Source organism: Anas platyrhynchos, chromosome 2 (assembly GCF_047663525.1).
Source record: "Anas platyrhynchos isolate ZD024472 breed Pekin duck chromosome 2, IASCAAS_PekinDuck_T2T, whole genome shotgun sequence".
In the NCBI taxonomy this organism is placed as follows: Eukaryota; Metazoa; Chordata; class Aves; order Anseriformes; family Anatidae; genus Anas; species Anas platyrhynchos.
The window spans coordinates 10,218,052-10,231,821 of NC_092588.1; the positions used below are offsets into that span (position 1 = coordinate 10,218,052).

General features: G+C 49.5%; 1 long non-coding RNA gene across 8 annotated transcripts in view; it reads right to left on the reverse strand.

Annotated features, from left to right (window-relative positions):
* Positions 1 to 372: 372 nt before the first annotated feature.
* Positions 373 to 13,770, reverse strand: part of LOC101801514 (uncharacterized) — a 96,159-nt gene continuing 82,761 nt past the window's right edge. For 7 of the 8 annotated variants that reach the window (XR_005263347.2, XR_003495846.3, XR_005263344.2 and 4 more), the window contains one exon: positions 373 to 10,207. This is a non-coding gene — a long non-coding RNA (uncharacterized lncRNA). The remainder of the gene's footprint in view (positions 10,208 to 13,770) is intronic. The other variant, XR_003495845.3, reaches the window with a different exon arrangement.

The window sequence follows — 13,770 nt, forward strand, 5'->3', positions numbered from 1 at the left end:
ATGACTCTCCCCCACAAAAGTTTTTTGGCACCAGGTCCAACCCGTGATATCGTTCCCACCCATCTTTCCCATTCAGTCATGCAAGCCAGTTTGTGATGTAAAACCATGCACTGCACTGGGGAACCAATTTTACAGAGCAATAACCCAGGGAAGAAAAAAAATAGAGTTGTGTGAGCTGTAGAGTTGCCTGGTTGCCTGGTGAGCTCCTCACCATGAGCTTGCAGCAGAGCCAGCTGCAGGAGAAGGCCAGGGGAGACCCTGTGCTCCCTGGGATGCCTCAGGGACATCCTTGGCTCTCAGGAACCATTTGCAGGTTGTGTGTTAACGCTGCTCAGCCACCCAAGGTGAAAGTTAGCGAATGTGGCCATGAGCTTTTTTTTTTTTTAGTAAGCAACCGCATTTATTTGGGCTATCCAAAAGCTGTGCAGAATTCAGCTCCACGGCCAAGTGATGGCGTTTTTCAGCTGACTGCCTTTCTATGTAATCTCACAGCACCCAAGAAACCAACCACAACCACAGGCTGCAAACCCATGAGCAGTTACTTCTGACCAGATGCCAAGGAGTGAAACACCTGGCTTTTAAGGTCAGTGTGCACTGAGGACAACTAGACTCCACTAGTGCCCTCCACTAGACTCTTCCCAGTATGCCTGTGTCTCTCTGGTACTGGAGGGACCAGAACTGGGCATTTTACTCCAACCATGACCTGAACAACAGGACACTGACCTCTTCAGGTGAAGCTACCTTGGATAGCCTTGCCTATACTCATGTGGAACAGATATCCCTATTTATGTTACTGTTTGCTGAAAGCATATATGCTATGTCCCAGAAAATGCAAAGATGTCCTCTGCTGCTCAGAAAGGAGCTTCCCATGGAAAGATGCAAAAAAAAAAAAAACACACTGTTTTTCTGAGACTGATGTGTGTCACTAGCAAAAACCATCCAAGCAGGCACAGGCTGGATCTGAATCAGATAGTGATGGCCTTTAGAAAGGGTCCTGGAGACATCCGTCTGGGGAGTAATCTGTTCATAACTGAGAGTAGGAGTAATTGAGTAAGTGCTCTGCCTCCCCTCCACACACACAAACACCCCTTGCTGCCCAGCAAGCTGCTCTCAATAGCTATATATTTATATATATACACACACATATATATCTCCTATTTTTGTCCTTTAGAGATTCACGAGGATAACAAAGGGAAGGATGCAGGCTCCCTGACCCACAGCCCCAGCCCTCTAAGCAGCGACAGCAGCCTGGAGCTCCTGGAGGTGGGACACTCCAAAAACCATCCTGGTTCAGCCCGCAGCTCTGACCCACGTTATTTCTCTCCAGCAGCTCCTGATGTTCCATGCTGAGGCCAGCAGACTGTGAAGGGTCCTAGAGGGAGGCAGCACCAGAAAGGGGAGTCTCAACTCCTGCCCTGTTGTTGTCATTCACCAAAGCAGAGCAGGATTAAATATTTATTGACAAGAATTCAAAAGAGGAAATCAGGGAATGCTCTGGGTGCGGTTAGGTGATCTCTGCATCCCAAGCATCCCGAGTTGCCTGCACCAAGCTGGGAGACAGTACTGATGGGAGGGCGTATAAATAAATAACCCCAGCCTCTGCTCTCAGCCAGGCACCTCTTAAAATGGGACTGTTAACGAGAAGCGCAGGGAGGAGGCTGAAATCTCAGCCCCGACCCACAGGAAGGTTCCAGCAAGGAACTCGCCCCAGCAGTTGGGCTGAGTCACCCCGCGCAGGGAGGAAAGGTTTCGCCATCCATCGTGCCCCGACACGCGGCAGCCGTAACGGGTTCCTCGCCGCTGGGCACAACCCGGGGCTGCCAGCCAGGACGAGACCCGGTGAGAACAAGCCCCAGGGAAGAAACGCAGCTCTGCCCTGGGTTTGCAGCCTGTCTGCTGCGTGGCAAACCTTGGGGAGAGTCGGAGCTCAGCCCCTGCTCCGTGCATGCCCTGCCAGATGAGAGGTGATGCACGGGGTGGGCGGGCACGCAGCAATTGCACCCATTCCCAGGCAGGCTCAATGCCACTGAGAGCCTGCACCAGACCCTGCGAGGGAAGAGGAGCAAATTGGAAATTTTTGCTCTGTTGCTCTGCAGCTCCGGCTGCTCTGGGCATGCAGCAAAGCCAGCCGTATGGAGGTGGAGGAGGAGGAAGAAGAATAGGAAGGAAAGGCTGCCAGTGCTCGCCTCCATGCCTCCGTGCAGGCACCTGCCTGTGCAGACACGCGGGGCTGAGCTCAGCGGCAGGTGAAGATGACGGGAGGGAGCGGCAGCACCTGCAGCGTCACTGCTGAGCAAGTGCCCAGCCATTTCGGCAGCCCCAGCTGAAGCCATGCCTTGCGTAACCCAGCTCCTCCGCTCCCCGCAGCCCCATCGTGCCTGGCACGGATGCTGCGCAGGGCCAGGGCTCCGAAACGGCAGCCAGCGAGGAGGGCTGGCACCAGCAGCCACCAACAGACTGCATCGCATGGCCGTGCATCACCCTAAAATATCCGTATGAGAGCCACATTCTGGCTCTGTTTGTTTTTTAACTCGGCAGAATCTGTACCTCAGCTGTCACATCGGCGAATTCAGGATCTGGAGAAAGAGGTTTTTCCAGGCACACGGTCTTGAGCTGTGTTTTATTTCCTGGCAAGCTCCTCCTCGCACCACGGTGCTGCACAGAGGCAAGTTGTTCTGAAGGGTTACTTGGGTGCAGGGCTTATTACAAAAGAAAACAAAAGACACATGCGCAGGAAACTAAAAACCATTATCGACAGCTAAATCCGGGCAGAGTGAAGTGCCAGGACACAGAGGGTGCCCTTCTCGTCCTGAAGAAGTTATGTTCCAGGAGACACTAATATTTTTTATCAGTATTGTCACTGCTGTTAGCACAGTAATGATGTCAGGCATCAGCCAGCAGCAACAGCAAGGTTCAGGGCCTTGCATTAACTGCAGTCTTGATCTAGCTCTAGGAAGCCGGCAGTAGCAACGGGATCAGAATACATATAAAGGTGATAGGATGAAAAAAGGTTTCCTGGTTACACTCCTGACACCTGCATCCTCTCCCTTCTTCTACCCCTTTCCTGTGTCTCTTTAAGTCTCCTCCAGAGACTTAAAAGCACTTTGAAAGCTGAATTCAGCCCTATCAGCTGTCACCTTGCTGGTGGAGAAGCTGCAATTTGGGGAGGTTGGGAACCCGCCCAACACTGCCCAGCTACCCACTGGGAGCAGAGGAGACAGGACTGGCTGCACAAGAGTCTGGCACATGGATCAACCACCTCCATCCACCAGACCACGCTGCCTTCCCGCAGGAGGTCCCAAAGGGTTGCACTGCACAGCACTGCCATCGCTGTCCCACGGGCTGAAATCTGTGACCACTGTCCCAGCTAAAATGATGGACTGAATAATATGACTTGTTTCTTTTTTTTTTTTTTTTTTTTTCCTTTTGTCTCCACTGTTCTGTTAGCATTGCCCAGCCCCTGGATTACCATCAAAGCCACTAAGGGTGACGTCCAAACTCACAGCAACCAAGGATGTCATCTCAAAAGGTCACATCTCCAGAGAAGTCCACCAACTTAACCAAGAAGAAACTGGACAAGAGCTCACTCCTAGTGACACCCATGACCAAAAACAAATGTATGGCTGATACAGAGCATGGAGGACCACCTCTGCCCCAACTCTCACTGTATGGACATGGAGCATGGGCACGAAGCAGCAAAGTCCAGACACTGCATACAGAAGCACTGAGCATCCCAAATCCAGGGCCGGTGCACAACCATCAGGCTGGAAAGGAGAGTTTAATTCAAATTTCCCAGTAGGAGTAAGAAGTGTAAATGCTATGTTGTGGCTGCCCCCCAGCTAGGGAAGCATCACTCATTTAACACCTTCCTTCAGGCATGACTGTCCCCTCAGCATTGTGCAGCACTGGAAACCTTGGTGTCCCCCACTAGCGGCTCAACTGACTTCAAAGACCCTTTAAAGCAGTGTCCTTTAAACACAGACCTTAAATAAAAACCTCTCCGTGTCTCTGGGGCTCAAATCCAGCTGCTGCTGTTACACCAACAGCATGACTGTCCCCAGGGCAGCTCACTTCTGGCAGCAAGATCCCCAGCCTGCGCACGCAGCTGACGCATAGCATCCACCTTCACAGCACGGACCCGGCATTACCGGTTTCCCAAACTTCCCAGGCCCTTTGGCTTCACCAGAAACTTCAGCAGCGGGGCTGGAAGTGGCGACGGCAGCAGCTGCCGCGAGCAGGCGGGTGGTGCAGAGCACCACATTCCTCCCCTGGGAACGGGCAGCGCGAATAAACCGAAAAGCCGATTTTATGGCATCTTTCAAATTCTTAACGAGCCAACAAAAATTACTGCTCTTTTTTTTTTTTCTTCTTCTTCTTCCTCTCATTTTTAAAGTAACGAGGCTTTGGGGATCGATATTGAATTTTTAAATGCCAGGATATCGTTAGATGCATCTGGGGGTGGTTAATCAAAAGCACTGAATAAATAAGCAACACAAGTTCCCCAGCAGGATATAGAGGAGCTAGGGGATGGCTGCCCACCTCCTCCCAGCCCTGACTCCACCCAGGCACTGGGGCAGTGCTGTAAAAGCAGGGTGGCCAAGGGCTTGCAGGATGGGCTCTTTGGCACGGAGGGCTCCATCACACTGTGCTCAGCAGGAGACATCCAAACCCGAGCTGAGGCCATTTATAGGGCTGCAGGGGAGGTGGATTTCCCCTCCCTGGGAAAACACAGAAAGCATTTTGGAGGCAGGAGGTGGCTCTCCAAGGAGAGGAGCTGGGGATAGGGGTGAGCAGGGTGAGAAGCAGGGTGAAGGAGAGCCCCACACCGACACAACCACCTCCTCTCCCTCCTCCTGGCCCCAGCGGTGCCACCCGCATCAGCAGGGGCAGGGCAGGCGGCAGCGAGACAGCTCAGCCAGCCAGGAGGTGCAATTATCATGAAAGCTCAGCAGGCTGGAGCAGGGGAGAGGAGATGCCTCCCCAGCCAAATGAATAGGTTTAACGCTACTCGCATTCCTGCATTCCTCTGCCGCTGTGCAGTGAATAAACCCTCACAACTGCTAAAAAACGAGGCGGTTTTGGTTAAGCTGCGTGAGTGTGTGTGTTTTGTAACCTTACACCTTTGCAGACAGAGCCCTGCTATGTTTGTAATCTAGGAGCTGAGGTTTTCCAGAGCCAGCTCGTGTAACCAGGCGGAGACGTCAGCACATGCCTATTTTATGGGAATAGGATCCCACTGCAAGTGTGCAGGGATGGGACAGAAAATGCGTGGCAGCACCTCGCTGGGCACGAGTGCAGCACGGGTCCCTGGCGCACACACAGCCGATGCTGATCGTTTTACACCCAAACCTTTTCACCTTTCACCTGTGCGGGTCTTTCTGCAGAGGATCCTGTCTGGGTCTGGAAGCAATAATAGCATTTGTTCGTTCATGGTTTCACTGAAAAACTCAGTGGCTCCTTAGCCAAAGGTGAGAATCCACATGTTGCTTTGCCCAACCTTGGCTCCTCAAACCTGCCTCTGACACCACTACCTCTCATCTCTTCAGAAACTCCAGCAACTCTCCCTCCCTGCCTTGCTCCCGTCCTACCTCTCCATCATCCCCCAGTCCCATGTCAGGCTTCCCTCCTGTGGGTTTCAGCCATGGTCCCATTTTTCTTCACCTCTCCTTCACCTCCATTAAAACATGCATCCAGCTCTCCTCACACACGACTCAAGACTTTTCTCTCTACTCCAGACTGGTCTCCTTATGTTCAAAATAGTCTTGGGACATCCTTTGGATGCTCACTCATCCAGCAGCCAAATCTCCCACTGCAATCAAAGCTCTTTTTTCTCACATTGCAGCCAACACAACTACCCTTCCTTGAGAAATGTAACTTCTTCTGACCAAGGAGTACATTGACCACAAAGGTCATTTCTCTACCCCACTTCACCTTATCAAGGCTCCCCTCTTTCCTTACCTCGATACTCGAGAGTTCCCTAACTTTCAAGGCATAATCCATGCCCTGCGTTACCCACAACCTGCTGCTCACTCTTACAAAACTGACTTCTACTTTGGTGCCTTACTGTGGCTGCATCTGGGTACCAAAAAGTCATATTTGTTCTCAATTAAATCGCAGCACACAGATTCCGACCTGTTCCTATACGCATCTCTTGACACATCGCTCTTGGTAATGCGGAAAGCATCCCATGATGATTTTCTGTACATGTAGAAGAATAAAATACTACCCTTGCTATCAAACCCTGGAAAGGCAGGAGCTCAGCCACAACCCAGCACAGAGGGAAACAAGCAAACAGAGCTACACATTCATCAAGGAGGAGAGAGCATGCTGCATGAGCATGCTGAGCTGCAGCTTCTGCAAACACATCAGGATTTTTATCCAAACACAGCATTTACTCCTCTCTGCATTCACATGGCAGAACAGCCAAAATGCCCCTGAATAGTCATGTCAGGAGTCCTGACCAGCAGTGACACTGCTTGGCAGGCATCTGCCAAACCTGCAGAGCGAGACGTGGCTGGAGAAGTCTGGCCAAGAGCAGGGAGAGGAGGAGATACCCAGCTGGCCAGGAACATATGCTGGGCAGCTCTCACATTGGCATTCACAGCAAACCAGCTTTGCAAGTCTCTGAGGACACTACTCAGCAGATATGTAGACATTTACAACAAAAAAAAAGTCCACGTGGACGTGACTTTCCCTTGGCTGTGGCTTTCCAGAAGAGGCTTGCATGGCCAGTTCATTCACAAGACCATTGGGGCAGATCCAGCCAGTGCTGCAGCCGCAAGTGCTGCACCTGGTGCCAGCCACCAGATCACTGCCTGGTGACAATCTGATAGCCACATGAGACCAGTGCCCTGTAGCACAAAAAGGAGATCCGCAATCAGCAGGGTTGTTTTTGTTTGTTTGTTTGTTTGTTTGTTTGTTTCTCCTTTTCCCGCTTCTCGCCCATCCTTCATTTGAACTTGGCCTGAACTGACACTGTAACAAGAGAAGCCAGGCACAAACCACAGACACGGTAGACCTTAGAAATGAAGTGAGAGCTCTCTTGCCACTTTTTGTGCTCATTGCTGGGACTCGGCCTCATCTCTGCATATTTGGGATCAACCTGAGCCATGCAGAGGTTGCTCTGCCTTCCCCCAAGCCCACAATGCAGCCAACAACAGCCCCCAGCAGGAAGCATTTCTCCTGGCTCATACCAGAAGGTTTACAAACATGCACATGGAAGTGTTTTTTTGGGCAAGAGCCTGTGCTTTTCACTTGTTCTTTAAGTCAGCTACCAGAGCCTTTGGTCAGGATTTCTCCAAAAGTGAAAACACTGGCTTCTGAGAAAAAGCAACATTCTGTTTGGTTTAACACAAACAATTCCCTTTGTTTTATTAACACAACAATTAGACATTACAGGCATCTTCAGGCTAACTTTGATTACAGCCATGCAGGTTCTGTATATCCAATGCTATACAGTCCACAGGTACTGAAAAGGCAAATGGGTCCCTCTGTGGCTCTGATGAGCAGATGAAGCAGGGATTTCACCAGATCCTAGTGGAACATGTCTACCTAGACATGTGCAAACAGACCTGGGCTTGCTCCACTCATACTAAGGTCAACCGGACACAGTCCAGCTTAAGACAAAAGCCACGGAGACACAGTGTTCTGCCCAAGCTCATATGCCCGAGTGGATGCCCAGCAGACCTTTGATTCTGTCCTCCACAACAGTTACATGAGAATGAAGGGTTACAAATTCACTATGATCCAGAAAATTCCTCATAGCCATAGCTAATAACTTCTAGAAAGAATAGATTTAAGTGAACAAGTGTACAACACTGTCTTGTTTGAATGGTGGCTTTCATGCCAATTGCTTTGGGAATAATTTGGGGACCTGTGTTACCATACTGTTTAGGTTCGTGGAAAAATTATTAAGAAACACAAGCTTATTGTCAGGAGACTTAAAGTTCCTCGAAAGGATCCCACACCTCCACAAAATAAACAAAAATATTTAGGAATCCACAAGGTAAGAACGGTGGAAAACCAGTTAGAAGGTGTATAATGAAGGGAAATCCACCCTTGGGTGGCAACAGCTGCTAAAAACCCAACCCAACCCAAACAAAACCCCCACAACAGCAATGACCTCACTGCTATGGTTTGCGAGGAACGGTTTATTCAACAGAATAGAACTTGTTCACAGGGAAGAAAGTGAGTTGAAATGCAGCCAACACAAAGATAAATATGAATGTACAAAGGCTTTAAGATCCTAGGTGATCATCAAAAGGCCAGTCCAACAGCCATGTGAAAACAGCCATTTGCCACATCACCAACATCCTTGTGTACAGATGGCACCTGGAAGTGCCTGACGAACCATCCCAGCAACCACCAGGCTCGATCACGTTGAGCTCGAATGCCTCTGTAAACACACAAGAATAAAGCATATTTCTAGGTGTAGGTGGGTGACAAGACAACCACGCGCTGAAATAGAAGGAGCTGATGGCGTACCGGACTTTTCCCTTCTGTTGAAATAAAATTTTGCCCTATGCTGTATTTATTTATGGAGGCCTGGAATTAGTTTCAATATAGTTTGAGGGAGAAAATAAGAAAATTAATGACCTTCTATACCTCAGAACTCCTGACACAGTTGGAGAGGGAAAAAAAAAACAAAGAAAAAAACACTTTTTCATCCTATAAATCACATGGATGCAATCCCAAAGGGTGAGGCAGAATGGGCTGAAACTCATAGTTCAGTTCCACAACACAACAACACGGCATGAGTCTAGCAACTCAACACTGCCAAAAATCCGGTAGCCTCTCCCCATCTCCCCTTTCTAACAGCACAGTGAGCTGTGGCTGGATGAGTGCTGCAGTCAGTGCAAGGACAGAGGTCACCAGTGGTGCTGTCCTTGTTGGTGGCAGAAGGGTGACAGCCCAGCACACAGGCAATGAGCAGCAGAAGGAGGAGAAGGAGGAGGAAGGGAAGGCATAATGTATGTATAAGAGGCTCATTTTGTTTTTCTGGGAAACTGCTTATAACCAAAACTCCAAATCAGATGCAAATTTCATAGCTGGAAAGAATGGTGTTTGTCTCTGTTTTGGTTTTGTTTGGAGCTTCTTGGCCTGTTCAGCAAGATGCTTGCAAGCATCTTGTCCTAATGGAACAATTATGATTTTCCTTAAGAATTTCAAGCTGCCTCAGACAACTACCAAAAGCTGTTCTCACTACCAAACACATTTATCTCTTTTCAGAAGGAAAAAACCATAATATTTCACTATTCCCTACTTCTGCATGAATGAACCAGCTAAGAAAAAAAGAGAAGACACCCACTTAGTCTAGGAATAGAGGAAAAAAATACACACAAAATGCTTTCAAAATTGCACAGACCACATAAGTGGGAAAGAAAAGCGAGTGAACAGACAAGAGAGCTGCTCTCACCCCCTTCATGTCACAGGTGCAGGGCAGCCAGGAGCACCCATTACTCCTAAAAAAGTGCAGCAGGAGACTCCTTCCAAGCTCCATATTCCCCTTCCTCTTCTGTTTGTTAAAACATTGAAATGCTCTTTGCCAGAAAGGGCTCTGACATTGTCCAAATTACAACCAAAATTACAGGTGTTGCTTTCCTAGCTCCAATCTCAGACTACACTTCACTGGGACCAGTGCCCAACTCATCTCACCATGCTGTACGTCCCACCCCAGATGAGCTGCCGTGGACGATGTGGTGGCTGCAGCTGTAGGGCACAAACACAGGGATGTAGGGCGCAAGACAGAATTGGTGGAAAGACTTCACCGGGAATCAGCAATGGCCCCAAACAGGCACCCAGAAAAGCAGAGCCCCCGGGCAGGGAGTGGGGCAGTTTCAGCAGGGACGAGTCAGGGCACGCTGCTACACGGGGGACTTGGTAGGTCAGGTTGATGGTTGGACTTGATGGGCACCCATCCCACGGAGAAGCCCACGTCTGATCTGGATCAAAGGCACGCTGCTGGGCCATCCTGTGGGCAGGAACTGGTTGTAATGGTCGTGAAAGCCAGATCTGTGAAGGAGATGGAAGGGGGAAGTGTTGCAGCTCTCGGCTGGCTCCCTAGAAGCAGGTTCACACGGAGGAAAGATGAGACAGTCGGCAGCTGCCGAGGTTGGTTTCCAATCCAGAGCGCTGGGAAATGGTGGGTGTAAAGAAATTACTGAGGCTCTAGTTTTGTGGCTTTCTGCTGTCTTCTGCATAAATCAAGCTTGAGTATTGAGAGAGAAAAGACCAAAAAACAAACAAACAAACAAAAAAAGTGATAAATGCCTTGTGTTTCACAGAAACAATTCTCCCAAAATAAACCACGTACAGTCCTGCTGCTAACTCTTGCAGCAAAATACATTTTTGCAGAGGTCTTGCAGAGAAATACATTCACCAGCCCCAAATGAAATAAATTATTCCCCACACCTCTTTTGCTCTTTACTTCTCAATGAGATGCTGACTTCAAAGCCCAGCTGGAGCCATTTGGATGCTAATAACATTAAGCATCTGCAATCTAAGAAATAAACCCTTTCCTGGAATCCACGCCCTCACCTAATCCACCCCCTCCTCTCGGCTCTTTCACCGAATGCCTGCAGATCCACCTTTCCCAAGGATAACTCTTGTAATTCCGCATCCCTCTCTGGAATTTAACCCACTCTAACTCCTCCTCTCCCCAGCCCCCTGCCCTATAAGCACTGCAACCCCCCAAGCTGGGGTTGCGGTAGCTGTAAAGACCTTAAAACACTCCAACCTTTGATTTTTTTTTTTTTATTATTATTTTTTTTAAACACCATTTTCTTTGGAAATTGTTTTGGTGGGGTTTCAGCTTCAACCATTTGAAAAAGTACACAAGTACCCTGCAAGGCTATGGAGGTACCCCACGGTGGTCTGCCACACTCAGCTCCTAATGTGTAGGAATATCTTCTCTCTTGAGTTTCAGCCTCTGCTCCATCACACAAGTCCTCTACGTTGCTGCCAAGCAGCTCTCACTCGCTCCCAGCCTTAATTTCCAGCTATTAGATGGGAGCAGCCAGCCTGGTGCCTGCCCGGCCGGCAGCGACGGGGCGAAGGCTGCGCCTGCAGGACGCACAGGCACTGATGCAATGGGAAGTACCTACGGTGCCCAGCAAAACCACGTCTCCTCTCCAACTGGGTGCTGCCTGTAACTTCCATTCAGTGAACTCCACAAGGAAAGCAAGTGAAGGAGGCATGAAAGAGGCATGAAGCAGGCATGCTCCTGCAGCACACTGTGGAAAAGCTTCAGACTTCACCTCCACCAGCCTTCATTTGCAAATTCATGTCCAAAAAAGGTTCCTGCTCCCCCACATGGAAGAGGTGATGCTGAAGCTTTGAAGCAGCCTGTTTGCCACCTCTGTGCATTGAGGGCAACACAGGCAGCAGGTTAGGGTTGGGCTGAGATCGGGCACTGCTGATTAAATCCCTGCGGAAGGTGGAGTGGCAGTCTGAGTCTGTGATGTGCTGATGTGCTGCACGGATGCTCCTACCCCGGCCACACCAGTTGCAGGGCTGGGAAATGGGAAGAAATCTGGGTGGAAGGGAGGAGAGCACTGAGGGTGAACAGGTGCAGCCTCCTGGGGGAGACCTAGGAGCGCTCAGGAGCACCTGAGGTGGGTGGGAAGTTCTCCATCCAGGCACCCACAGAGAGGGGTTGCGCAGCCTCAACTGGAAAGCTGCCCAAGTGTAACTGGAAAGTGAGCTGCCCGAGTGTAAGGAAAGAGAGAAGGGGGAAAATGCTGAGGCAGAAGCAACAGACTACACAAGCTGAAGACTACACAACAGCCAAAGATGTCATGGAGGTCCCAGCACCCTTCTCATCCCCACCTCATCCCCAGAAGGACCACATCAGATGCACTTCACCCCCAGGGTAACAGTAACTGAAGCAGAAGTGTGGATTTCAGTAAGTTCCTTTACCAAATGTTCTCAAAGAGCTTAAAGAAAACCCAGTGGTAAATTTGGATCAATTCTCCATTTACAAAGGAGGAGGCTCAGCCACATTAAGCACACATTTTCCCTGCAGAGCACACCCAAAAGTAGCGCACACCCAAATTCACACGCATGCAGCAGAAATAAATGAAATTAGGTTTCCTGCTCCTTTAATGAGCCTCCAACTCCAGCTGCTCAGTAAAACGGGACAGCTGCTCAACAGGAACCCTGTGTGAAAGAGTCAGAGGTGCAACTACAAGCATTTTTGTGGAAATCTTCCTTTTTTCAACAAATGTACCTTTGAAATCAAAAGCAGCCATCCAGAAGACACAGGGAAACTGAGATAACAGCAATCATTCAAACGACGTGCGATTCTCAACAAAGCAAAGGCAAAGCATTTAAACTCAGTCAAGTTAACACACACCTTGAAAGGTTTAGGTGAACAAAACGTTAAAGAAGCATGAAGCAGAAAAACTTAACATTATTAATAGAAACAGAAAAGGAAACGGAAAGAGAAGTGGAGAAGGAAATGGAAAAGGGGACGGTAGCTCGTCACCCAACACACCAGCTGTTTGTAACGGGCTATGGCAGCTTTCAACACCTTCCTTCAAAAGATGACAACATTTATTTTATTAACACAATACACGAGCTGGCACGGACTTGCAGTACCTAAGCCCTTTTACAAACCTGTGCTTTGCCACGCTAAATAAAAGCAGTTTGTGGGCAGGCTCCTTGCAGGAAGAGGCTGTAGGGATCAGTATCACTGTGACTTCACCCCACAAATGGCACTGTAGGGTGGGAAAGACACTAACCCATACAAGCAGGGGGTTGCAGGAAGCTGAGATCATTACATGAGGGTGAAGCTCACCTCGGCCCGGGGAGGCCCCACTCCATCCGCTGTGGTGTTTGCTGCAGCATCCCCCAATGCTTGTGCCCCCACATCCTTTAAGCACCAGCACCAGCAGCCTGCCCCACAACACCAGGCTGTTTATGCCCTTAAAAAAGTAATATGCTGAAAGCAGAGGGAGGGGAAAAACTTTGCTGAAAACTAGCAAAACCATGCTTACAGCGGAAAGCTCTCTGCACATCACCAATTTGAAAGTGTCAAAATATGAGGTCTGCAAGGTGAAGGGTGCTGAGAAGAGGTGGGAACATGCTGCTGCTCACTTCACCCCTTCCTAGAGACCTGACAAGACAAATTCCACCTCCTCCATTGTGTGAGCACTGCTGTGCAGATCCCAGCTGCTGCATTTTGCATTGGCTGTGCCATAAACCAGGGGAGATGTGTAGGGCAGCTGCCCCATCCACCCCGAGCAGTGCGACCCACACCCAGCCAAACCCACATGGTTTGGATTAGCAATGCCTCATCCTCTGCAAAAAGCCGGCGCATTTCATTGAACCACCGTGCATTGACCCTTGAGGCAGATTTAAATCACCTGAAACACAGGATACATTTCAACATCAATAAAGGGAGGAAAAGGTGCCCACAATCTTTTCTTTCTTTTTTTTCAAAACTGATCCTCCATCCCATCAAAGTATAAGGCCATCCATGGTACGCTGACTGACCAAGCATTGTCCCCAGCTCTGCAAACCACTCCTCAAGCCCCGGACTGACACACCATGGGTCTGCTACTCCCATGCACGCACACAAACATCCCATCCCATCCCATCCCATCCCATCCCATCCCATCCCATCCCATCCCATCCCATCCCATCCCATCCCATCCCATCCCACAGCATGGATCCGACCTCAGCACCTCGTCCCAAAACTCCTGCTACTCTTTTCAACTCCCTTACCCACCCATCGCAATAAAGCTACAAGTGGTTTACAGCAGAGATTCA